Genomic DNA, 12,722 nt, shown 5'->3' with positions numbered 1-12,722 from the left:
TCAGGATCCAGCACTGAGCTGAGGTTAGTGAGTCCGGAGGCAGAGTGGCTGGCACATGCAGAAACCGGAAGTGAGCTCAGGAAACAGTTTCAAAATCAAACTGCAAGGGTTCACAGCTGAAAATGCATGTAGCTCCCCTTGCCTCTAATTTTTGCCTAGGTATAGAAAAGAAAGCTTTAAAAGGGCAGAGGTGACCTTGGGATAGAGGCCAAGCATTCCCGTAGGCTCCTAAGAGCAGAGAGAGCATATCCCACTGGCAGCCACAGTAACCCTGGAGAACTGCACCTAAAACGCTGGGGGGGAGGGCAGTGCTGGGAGAGCACACTTCACAATGCTGCCCCCAAATCGAGGTCACATGATCAGCCCATTCTGCAAAGCAAAGCCGCCCAAGCTGAGCATTCAAACTCACAGCCTTCTTCCTGCTCTCTTTCACTGAGCGCAAGGTGCCAAAGACGCAAGCAAGAACAGTGGATCTACCACAGGGGCTTGAAGATGGAGTGCCGTGAGTCAAGCCACCACCTGGAAATCCTGACAGGGCCTTGTCAAGGTAAGGAAGAGACGATGGCCTCAGCAGCATGAGCAAACTACTCACCGAGTCACTGTGGTCAGGAGAACCCTGTGAGGGAAGCATTGCCACGGGGGACATCTTACCTCTGAAAGATGCTGTACCAGCACTGGCCACTGGTGACGTCACATATCCTTTTAGAAAACCCAATAGATGTGGCCATTAAGACCATACACATAAAATAAAAAAAAGGCTCAGCCGACAGGGTGTGTGCTGTAAAGCGTAGGATCAAAGCGCAGATCCCAGCACCTTAAAAAAGTCTGTAACCCCAGGGCTGAGAGGTGGAGTCAAGGGCCCCCGGGGACCTTGGTGACCAATGGGCAAGCTCCAAGTTCTGCAAGCAACCCTGTTTGAAAAAATAAGGTTAAGCAAGATAAAGAAAGATACCTCTGCCCTTCGCACTAGTAAACAAGGGGGCACCACACCACCACCACCCCAAAATAGAAAAAGACGTGTTTGCTCTGATTTTGTTGTTGTTATTGTTATTTTCTGCTGCTTTTTTTTTTTTCAGCCAACTCAGTTATCCTGGTGATAAAAGTCAGCAGTTCCTACTGCCTGTAGAATACGCTACAGTCCTCTCATGACCCACAGAGCTCTGTAAGGATGTGCCTGACTGTCAATCAGTTAAAGTTGAGGGGTGTTCTTTAGAAATTGTCTGGTGCAGCAGGGAACTCCCACATCTGCAACTCTTCTGGATGCTGTTCAGCACGGTACCCCTCACTGATGTGGAGTGTCTAACTGAGTTCTCAAACAATAATGTGAAGAAAACATTGCTCAACTCTATCATACACACATACATTCCTATTATACAACCACATAACGGAGGCAACAGCCCACCCAAAAAACTGGCTTATTTGTTGAAAAGCTCAGTAAGGGCTGGGCGACGGTGACGCATACCCTTAGTCCCAGCACTTGGGAGGCAGAAACAGGCAGATCTCTGTGAGTTGGAGGCCAACTTGGTCGCAAAGCAATTTCCAGGACTGCCAGCACTGTCACACAAAGAAACTTTGTCTCATAAAACACAAAAACAAAACAAAATGTATAAAAAGATGCAAAAGGCAAAAGTACTTTGGGCTCCGTGTGGAGGCCTTCCACCCTTGTACTTATAAAAAGCTGCAATGAGTATGGTGACTAATGCTGTGGATGTTCACATACACAAATACACACTTATAAGCACATATGTTCCTATGTATTCATGTATTCCTTTGTTTATGAGATGCTACAAATGTTTAGAAATATAAAAATAAGCCATAACTTATTTTTAGCCACAGAAAGCATGGCCAATACATAATGTTTCCTTTCTAAAACGCCTCTCCCCTTATTCCTCAGGGAACAGCTATTTCAGCCATCCTGTATCTACACTTGAAATGAAAAAGCCCAGTGGGTTAGGAGATCTATAAACTTCTTCTATTTGCTGTGTGTTCAGAAATCCTAGCCTTGGAACCTAGATAGAAGCTTCGAAATGAAAAGTGAAGAATACCAAAAGTATAAAGTATCCTTGATTAAACCCCTAGGAATTCTCAAATGAACATTTGCTATGTTTAAAAGTTGGTCTTTTGTTTGTTTTATTTTGTTTTGTTTTAGTTAAGAGCACTGGCTGCTCTTACAGAGGACCAGGGTTCAATTACCAGCATCCACATGGAGGCTCACAGCCTTCTGTGACTCCAGTTCCTGTGGATCCAATGCCCTCTTCTGGCCTCCACAGACACATGTAGTACATGGACATATATGCAGGCAAAACACCTATACACATGACATAAAAACAGTTTAAATTTTTTAAGCTTTTTTTTTTTTTTTGAAGATCCATGGCTTGAATTGAATGTGTACAAGGAGGCTTCGACAACTAGAACATAAGTTCAAAGCCATGTGGGCCATGGGAATTGTAGGCAAATCTGGGCTACGTGGTAAGAACCAGCTATAAGAAAACATCCAGGACTTAAACACTTCATTATTTTTCAAGTTCAAGCATTATTATTCAAAGGACTAAGTAAATCTTAACAAAAGGAGTGTCATTTCAAGTACAGTGTCCACACCGAATAACAGAAGAGAATTTGGGCACAAACAGCAGCCATCCATACACACAATCAAGCTTTCAGACACTAACATAACATATGTATTTCTGCTTCATCTAATGATGTTAAATGTTTGCAAACGGGAAGATTCTTCCTTCCAATCTGTAGCCCACAGTACTTCCTAATTACCCATCTCCGCAGCACTGTAATGGAACACTCTGAGAAGGCCCTGATCTCTGACAGACCGAGGGCCTGCAGCAGGCAGGCTGTGAAAACTCTGGGCAGGAGAGGGAAACAAGGCACCGCTCACACCTTGACCAGCAGCACTGTGCCAGCCAGTCAACCCACACACCACATTAATGCAGGCAGGCTCCAGCTTCCTGACAACGTGTCTCATGCCTCATTTGATATGAGGAGCAAAAGCACTCCAGTCAATCTTAAGAACAAAATTCCAATTTTTTTTTTTCCAGATGCATAAACTATTCCAACCACCCAGCCAAGGGTTAAAGTTCAAACTGCGACACAGCTAGAAATGAAGTCTGTCCTTGTAGAGCTGCAGGAAGAAAACACTAACCAGCCTCATGTGCACTTTCAGTGGCTGGGAAGTAAAATCTACAAAAGCCTTCCAGAGGCTGGCTCCCAAACACCACAAGCACTTTCTCTCCTGTGAGAGGAGCAGAGCCCAGTGAGGAGGCAGTCTGCAAGCAGGAGGCTCCAGCTCAGCACACCAAGACCAGACTGGTCAACACTGGAGACCTGGTCAAGACAGACAGACAGACAAAGGATAAGGGGGGAAAAAGTGAGTTCATGCTGAACATGGTCATGCATGCCTTTAATCCTAGCACTCAGGAGGCAGAGGCAAGCAAACCTCTTTGAGTTTGAGCCAGCCTGGTCTCCATAGTGAGTGCCAGGATAGCCAGGGATGCACAGACAGCCGCTGTCATGAAAATCAAAACGAACAAAAGGAGTCCAGGGCAAACACTCAATTTTACCTTATCACCCTCCCTCCACAATAAGTGCACAGAGGCTTCTAATACAAAGAATTCTCTTGCAATAATACTCTTCTTACTCCACCCTTTTATCAGGATGGGTCTGGTACAGAATCTCTCTGTGTAGTTCCAGCTGTCCTCAAACACACAGACATCCTCTTGTCTTTGCTGGGATCTCTGGGTTTTCTTTCTGCAAAGGAATGGCAATCATATTCTCAAAAGGAAGGGGAGAACTCTGGTTCAACTTGCTTCCTAGCTAGTAGACCCAGGCCAGGCCCAGCATGTGCAGGGGAGAGTCTCAGGAGGCAGGGCATTATCTCCAGGACCTCTTCACCTGCTGGCTGGGATCTCCCTACTCTGGCTTCCTGGATGAGTGTTTTGTATTGAGCCAAATGATGTGCTCTTGTGGAAAGGGGAACTCTTCCTTCAGCTTGCCTGGTGTCTTCAGAGGATATCAAATGCTGTCAAGCAGGCAGACAAAAAGTCCTAATATGCTGACTGCTTCCAAAAGCTAAACGCAGTGGCTGGAATGCCACCCACTCTGGAGGGGAGGAAAGCACCCCCAGATTCCACACCTGCCACTCACTTCCTCAGCTGGGTGTGTACTCACTGTGGAACGGGGTACATACAGTGCAGGCCCCAACATCAAAAGACAGAAGTAGACTCTCTCAGCTCCAGGGCTGACGCCTGCTCGCTATTCGACCAGTTACCTTATATCATTAATTATTGATTACATTTGAGTGTAATGGCAAACAACTGGTTTCTCTTTGGGGCTACAGGTAACGTGAAGGAACCTGTAATGTAAGTAAGGAGCACACATGTGTTATAACTTTAAAGAGGCTTTGCTACAAATGAATGAGAGAAATAAATATATTCCCATTTTATCAACTTAGTATCCATGAATCACCTGTGCAGACAGAAACCATATGTGACATCTGCAAACACAAATGATTTCACAGGTGATGATAAACTATGTAGTGACATCTTTTATTCCTGCTGGCCAAGGCCTCAATCCCAAGTCACTATGGCGAACAGTGACCCTACCTTAAGGAGCATCTCTAGATCCTCAGGGCAATCCCCGCTGTCTACTGCAGGGGGACACCCCAGCTGGCGGAGATAAAGAGCATGCCAACACGCTGGGAGCTCAACAGAGTACAGAAAATTTTCAGAAATGTTTGTAAATAATCTTTGTACAAACATTCCCCCGTGACTTATATTTGCTGAAATCTATAAAGTGGGAGCAGCAAACAAAACCTGCCTCCTAGGACTGCTGCCAGGATTAAATATGAACTCAGATCGCAAGCACACACAGACGCACAGACACCAGCGGTTTCTGGGGATACACAGGAAGAGGGCCCCCATCCCTGCCAGGACAGCTCCCAATCACTGTGAAACAGGCCACACCGGCAGAGAGCGGAGGATCAGCCCAAGTTCTCTCCTTTCTTCCTCTTCTGTCTTCTCAAAGCCTCTTCCTCCTCCCTGTCCACTACCCACTGTGGCTGGCCTTCCTAGCACGCTCCCATTCCCCTAGACACGAGCAGCCACCGTGGTCTCTCCACTCCCATGGACTCCACAGAGCTCTTCACACTGTGCCTGTCTCTCTTCCAGAAGCTTCCACTCCCAAGCTGTGGGACCCTTCCAATTCCAACCTCCTTTCACCCTAGATCTGATGCTTCCCAACAGTCCTCTGTGCTTTCCGGGCACAGGCTCGGGTTCTCTATTCTTTCCGTTTGTTTGCTTGGTTTTGTTTTCTATGTAGCCTTGGCGGTCCTGGAACTTTCTATGTAAACCAGGCTGGCCTTGAACTTATGGAAACACGTCACCCTCTGCCTCCTGGGTGCTGGAATTGAAGGCATGCACCACTACATGTGACTAGGGTCTCCAATTTCAAAGAACACAAATGCATGCCCAGGTGGACGTTCATCTCCTCCTCATTCCTATTTTCTTGCCATGAAACTTGAGCATCTCCATTGTACTGTCCAGAATACATCTGGAGCCCAGCATTCCCAAACCACAGTCCAGAATGAAACACACATAATGATACACAAGCCAAAATACCTTTGAAAGCTGCAGAACCCACATCCCTGTCTTCTGCCCGTGGGGCCACACGGGAAAGTGTCCACACACACCCCCCTCCTTTTCCTCTTCCTCCCAGCCTGCAGGAGGCAGGGGACATCAGGCTGCATATGCCTCTTCAGCTGCTAACGGTAAAAATGCCCCATCTGAAAACAGCCAAAGGGATACATGCTGAGTATGTGCAAGACTACAGAAATACGTGTGACAGTTCTTTAAAGATGGAGTCTGTAACACACACATGAATGACCCCATTAGTACCTCACAGATTTTTAAAAATATCCACTTTTTTTCATGTGAATTATCTATTCTTCAATATGAGAACCAGTCTTTCTAGTTATCAATATCTCATTACTGTAAACTGTCTTCTATTTCATAATGTTCCATCTTATACACATGAAAACTCATACTGAACATGAGTTCTGAGTTGCAAACAAGGATTATTTTCTGTACCTGTCTCTGAGTCTTTGACTACAGAGTAAACAAGGTTCACTCTTATGAATTCCCTGCACACTGCCATACCATAAAGGATACTACTTCCATGCAGCTATCTCCAGGATTCAAGAATTACCATAAACAGACATTAAGCAAAGTGAAATACTCTAAGTCCAGGCTAGGGTCAGCATTAGGGGTGGGAGCAGGAAGTGAGGAAACCCCAGTAGGAGAGCTAGCTAGCTCCTTTACACTCCGCAAACGCCTCTGTGGGGTTAAGATTGGAACTGATGCCTCTGCTGGGAGAGTTCGCCTCTGCTGGGAGAGTTCGAAGACAAACTGATCTTTATCAAAAGCTGAGGTTTGCTTTCACTGAGAAATTTAGGGGGAAACCATCTTCAGTCAGCCCTGTCCCTTGCTCATAGGCCACGGAAGGGTCCCCACATTCGACCCGCCATCCTGAGGCCCAGGCAGCCTAGCAGCAGCAGCGCAGCAAAGCAAGAAAGTGCCTTCTACTGTCAACGAGAGCTTTCAAATCTCACTGCCACCCAATCTGGCCCTGAAGCGGCCGTGCAGCCACAGCAAGGGGGGATCACCAGGACTGCGCCTCATGAAAGAACCTCTCCAAGGAAGTGGGAAGTTTTCTCTCAAGCCTATTTCTCACTCTTGTTCATATACTGGTTCTCTTCTCTTCTTTAAAATGTGTGCACACATGTGCGGGGATGCGTGCGGGACATGCGGGCGGCCTTGTGTGTCACCTTCAGGAACACCATCCACCCTCTTTTTACAGGGTCTCTCATTGGCCTAGCACTCACCAACTGAACGAGACTGGCTGGCCATCGAATCGCGGGGATCTTCCTGTCTCTGCCTCCCCAGGGCTAGGATGACAAGCACGCATTCTGGACACTCATTGCTACGTGGCTTCTGGGGATCAAACCCACTTCCTGTGTTTGTAGGGCAAGTCCTTTACCAACTGAGTCAGCCCGCAGCCCAGTGATTTAAAAAAAAACAAAAACAAAAACAAAAAAAAACCATACAAATTTTGCTGTCTGGCTGACAACGCCACACCTTCTCACTCTGTTCAAAATGAATACAATAATATATCATATTTTGTTGCCTTCTTTAAAATCCCATATTCCTACTCTTATCAATCTTCTGAGAAGTCCCTTCCAATACCACCAATCTGCCTTGATTCCTTCTTGCTTCCTTGAATTCACAGGTGCTGGCCTCACACATAATAGAAGGGACCTGAGACACTGTCCATCATCCTCTTCTTTGTACAAATCAACTCACTCAACAGCTCCTACATTCTAGAATCACCTCCTTCTTGGGAGTTCAGTCATAGCTGCACTGAAATAAACAGAGGGGAGACAGTCTACACTGCTCTTTAAACCTCAGTCTTGGTAACTCATAGCAATGACCCAGATCATCACATGGCCTTCCCATGACAGGTGGATGTAAATTAATGTCTGGTGACACCACCAGAATAAACCAATGGGCACCCTCTTATAACACAGATTCTTTACTCTTTGTTCGGTTGTGACATTGGACCACATAATAAAAGCTCAACTATCACAGTGTGGTTTTACATGGAGTAACACTATTCTGCCTCTGGGAGCAGCAGGAAGGTGGGCTTCCAGGCCCCTCCACAGGAGGGGGCCTCTGAACGTTCTCCTCCCTGGGTGCCTGGGAAAGAACACATTCCCTAATTCTACCCATTTGCTTGTCTTCAAAACCAGGGTAACAATGATGCCACGTGCAAGGCATAGGCATACATGGTCTCATCCAGTCACTGCAGCCATTCTGATATTAGTGATTTTTATTACAACACTATTTTGTAAGACTCCCCTAAGTCTTTCCATAAACCTACAATTTTTTTTTGGAGAGGTCAAGAACAAAAAGTAGCTATTTCTTAAGAGTTTCACCAATTACTCCTGACTATGACATAACCATCCTCAGCAGGACACATTTCTAAAAACCATGCAAGACTCAGCTGCTGACTCACTATCACTGTGACATTTCTCTGTGCCTGGCTGGCCACTCTCCCTTGGTGCTATGCACCCTTTTCTCCCAGGAGGACCACTGCACGTAGCCACTCTGACCTTAGTTACACCGCCACCTTGCTACTTCATCCATCCCAGAATCACCTCCTTTTCCTCGGATGCTAGCCACCGCCGCCGCCGCCGCCGCCGCCGCCGCCACCACCTCCTCCATCAATCTCATTTTGGAGGTGAACTTCCATTCCTAATGTGAAGTTGCACACAGAAGGAGGCCAGGCACAGGTGAGCCCAGTGACCTGGGGACTGTGACCCCAACATCTCTGAGAGAATGTTGTCACAGTCAGTTCTCCCAATTTTTTAAAACGATTCTCCCCACTGGAAAGAAACAAGTTGTCCTCAGGTCAAAGGGGCGGCTTTTCCTGCTCCTCAGTCTAGCCTGCCCATCAGGCACACTCCCCGCAGAGGGGTGACCTCTTCTGGACCCCACTGGGAGAGCCAGGTGTCTACAGCCAGGCTCTGACCCATGTCATAAACCTGAATGTTCACTGGAAGAGTTCAGCTTGAAAGCCACACAAAGGCACTTACAAATGTCAGACTGCCCAGATCACCCTCCTTCTGCCAAGAACTCACTGGAGTGCCTCTTCAGACCGATTAATCTCACAATGAGAACTTTTCCTTCCAAACGCTCTACCATGAACCCGATCAAGTACCTCAACTGCCACCCATGCAGAGCTCTAACTCCACATACACAAAGTAAAATGACACAGAGAAATACCCTTTCACTCTCCTTTTATCTAATGAAAGCCCACAGCTCATTAATTGCACTAATCAATATAAAACTCTCAAATGAATGAAGCCATACAGTTCACTTCAGATGTGGACCCCACATCTTCCCACTGTCCAAAATCTTGTATCTTTGAAAGGCTTGTTTGAATGAAATGTATGTAACCCATGATGGCCCACAGTATGGAAAGTATTTTGTTTAGAAAAAAAAAGTATTTTGTTTTCAAATACCTATAGGAAAGAAACAATAATTCAACAACTATTTCAAAGCCCAGACACGAATGCACACGTCTGTGATCCTAGTACTCAGGAAACAGTGGAAAGTTTGTGAGTTCTAGGCCAGTCTGGACTGCACAGAGAGATTCTGTCTCATGTAAATAAATAATAAACAAACAAGCAAATGAGCGGGAGGGAGGAGAGAGAAAAAGGCAGAGAAGAAAATGCCTTCACATGAAAGGCTATTCAACACTAATGAGAAATGCCCCCAACATAAAGGGCCTTTTCTAAGGAACACTACTCACACATCTGTGTGTGGTAACATTTCAGCCAGGGCCCACCCCGCAGGACCTGGTGGCGGGTCCTGCGCAGCAGCGCAAACTGCCCCCCTGGGCTATCTGTCCATGCTTCATGTGAGTCCAATCTCCTTGCATTACCTCTGCCCAGGCCAGGGAAGGAAAGCTGTCAAAGTCCCAGTGGAATAAAGAAAATGCTTTCTTCCTGAGACAGCAGCTTCAGTTCACAGAGCACACGGCTAATCTACATATGTGAAGGTCAAGGCACTTCACTGTGAGGTCAGGAATGGAGGCTCACGGAAGGGGCCCGTCTTAAACGTCTTGGCAGGGTGCCCAACAAGTGAGATTGTTGAGAAGCAATAGTCAGCTTCTGGCAGCAGCCAGGGAAAAATATTTTGATCACGTGGTACTGTGCACACCACCTAGTGTGTTTCACAGGAAACTTTGAGAGTTCCTAAAAATCATCACATATTGGAAACAATTCCAGAGCTCCACTTTGCCAGGGCAGCCATGCTCATGTGCTCTCCTCTTCATCAAATATCCTTCTGTGGACTTGCTGGACAGACAGAGAAGAAAAGTCCACACACCGACTTCCAGTTGGCTCAAATATCTCAACAGCTGAGCACAACTTCTTTCCAACCATTTTTTAATGAAACATCAAAATACTTCAAAGGGCAAAAATTAGACCCAAAAAGTCATGTCCCGCTAAGCTGTGCAAGCACAGGCACCCTAACAACATTCCTCCTCTGATGCCCTCCTTTCGTCTCACCCCCTTCAGGAGTCAGACGGCCTCTGGGAACTCACGGGAACACACAATCCCTACAGACTGAGAGTCAACACTGGTGTCTCAAGGGCTCAGTCACTCCAGTCTCCCCCACACACTGTGGCCACCAGGACAGAAGCCTAAGGGCTGTGGACAAGCCTCCTCCTGCACTGGGCAACTCCCCTTCTGTCTTTCTTCTAGATCAGCCAGGAAGCCAGGGGTCCGGCACTGAGGGGCAAGGACACTTTTCAAAGCCAGCAAACTCCTAGTCAGTACGACTGTAATTTCAACCTACTTAACTGATGGGGAAAATTAATTAGAAGCAAAAGATCCGATTTGGAAGTTGTCTACCTACCAACGGTTTCCCTCAACTCAAAATCCAGATTGCTGGAGCAATCTAAGAGTAGGCCTCCCTGATAAACAATGAACACAAAGTTGAACAACTTACAAATATTCTCTGCATATCTATCTGCCCTGGCAGCCTACACCAATATCAGGCTTGAAAACCATGGCCTACATTTTACAACTATTCAATAACTTAGTTTTCCTTTACTTGGCAAAGAAAGAACTATCAGGAAAAAAGTCTGAGGTGATTTAGATTAGAAATAAGCTTCAAATATTAACCTATTTGTTCTGAAGGGAAAAAACTGATAGACTGTTAAATTAACTACAAGAGAAAGAGAACAAACTCATTTAAAATCTTTATTGATGAGAAAACACACTATTTTGTCACTCTATTAAAATGTCCCTTTTGTTGCCAATGGTACCTAATCAAGTCTACACAAGAAATCCCACAAGGATTCTCTCCCATTCCTTGAAAGGGAACTGAAGAGCACAGAGACATGAAGTGACTTGCTTGAGGTCACACAGACCATCAACAGCCCATCTTCCAGCGTTCTGCTGCTTACTTACTACCTTTGGCTCGTACGGTTCCTTGTCTCTGCTTCCATCTCCAGCAAGGCCTCCTCGCTTCTCCACTCGAGACCTGATCGAGGTGAAGCACAGCTCTAACGAAGCTACTCCTCCCCAGCGATCCCTTCACCCTGCATGGAGCAGAGATCCCTTCATCCAGGCAGCCGCTGGGGTCTCTCAGCTTCCCCACAGTATCCAGCACAGAGAAGGCTCCACTCTTGTTATGAGGACACATCCTGGAGCCCTGGTTCAAGACTGTCCAGTGAGGTCGAGTTAAATGACCAGAACACTGTTTTCTGTTTGTTTTTGAAGCAGGGCCTCACTTGGTAACTAGGGTTGTCCTGGAACTCACAAGGTAGCTCAGGCTGGCCTTGGACATCTAGCGATTCTCTTCCCGGCTGCTGGGGGTTCGCCCAGCCGCCAAGCCATTTCTTTAGGGGTAATGCATCAGACAAATGACACTCAAGACAGAATCCACACTAGAGTCCCGTCTTGTCAACACCAGCACACCCAAGAACAACTTCCAAGTTCCTGAAAGAGTGAGCGCTGACCACACACGATTCTTGCAACTGGTCTGAAAGTGAGCAACATGCATCAGGGCGTGTTCCCTGCAGACAAGCGACCAGCCACCTTTCAAGTACTTCCAAGAACGGGACACTCGCCTCCATTACTGTTTGGGGGTAGCACATTAATGTACTAGGTTGCACGGTAGCACCTTCATTCGCCATGCTAAGTCTCTGCTTGGCTCCCCTTCCCCTCTCCCATCCCGGGGCTCCCCCAGCTAGACTCCCCTCAGTGATATGCTTAGAGGGCAGTGATCTTTTGCACAAGAACTGAGGAGTACTACAGCCATTCACTTTAATTTCTACTTGGCAAACCCCAGGAGTTTCTAGTCATTCACCAGGGAGAATTATGGATCCTATGCTGTATTTACTCCTTGTATGAAAAGCACCAAACAGCGTTCAGCACTTGTTCATAATAGAATTTAATTTTGTCTATGACAGCTTTCTAAATCTCAGTATTAAAAACAAAGGGAATGGAGCCGGAGACGGTTCAGTGATCAAGAGTGCACACTGCTCTTCCAGAGGGACCTGATTCAGGTCCCGGCATTCACAACAGGCGGCTCACCACTGGCTGCAACTGCAGCTCCAGGGACCCAACACCTTATTCTAGCCTCCAGCACCTGCACTCACATGCACAAACCCATAAACAAACAAATATACATATTTTAAACATAAATACTTGAAAAAGTATTCTCCTAGGAAAGCTATTAACGTTCTCAGATTACATTGTGTACTTTGATCATTTAAGAACATCCCTAAACCCTATATGTAGCAAATTACAATTCTGTTAGGAAACAAATCTAACAGTTGCAGGGAAGTCAACGACAATACAAAATGCAACAAGTTAACCAAAGTCCAATTATCCAGAAGCTCCAAGATGTCTTGTTTTTAATTTTTAAAATTTTGAAAATTAGTGATCCTAAAAACACAGTAACTTTTGCAGTTCATGAAAACAGACAGCATAAATGTAAGGAAGGCTCGGGTCCTGCCCGATGACCAGAAATCCCTACTTAGAGTCTATGAAGAAGAAGGCAAGGCTAAACATCACCTAACTGATGGGCAGCCTTGGCCTCGACCACACTCTGAAGGGAGACAGAAGCAAGCAGGCCCAGGAGAGG

At 46.3% G+C, this 12,722-nt stretch overlaps 1 protein-coding gene and 1 pseudogene across 4 annotated transcripts in view; both read right to left on the bottom strand.

Annotated features, from left to right (window-relative positions):
* Arid1b (AT-rich interaction domain 1B) overlaps window positions 1-12,722 on the bottom strand; it is a 369,773-nt gene that overhangs the window by 346,648 nt on the left and 10,403 nt on the right. The window lies entirely within an intron of this gene.
* LOC118570764 lies at window positions 6,017-6,131 on the bottom strand (annotated as a pseudogene).

This window comes from Onychomys torridus, chromosome 19 (assembly GCF_903995425.1).
Source record: "Onychomys torridus chromosome 19, mOncTor1.1, whole genome shotgun sequence".
NCBI classification, from domain to species: Eukaryota; Metazoa; Chordata; class Mammalia; order Rodentia; family Cricetidae; genus Onychomys; species Onychomys torridus.
The sequence above is the reverse complement of the archived record's forward strand: the minus strand, read 5'-3'. Positions and strand labels throughout refer to the sequence as shown.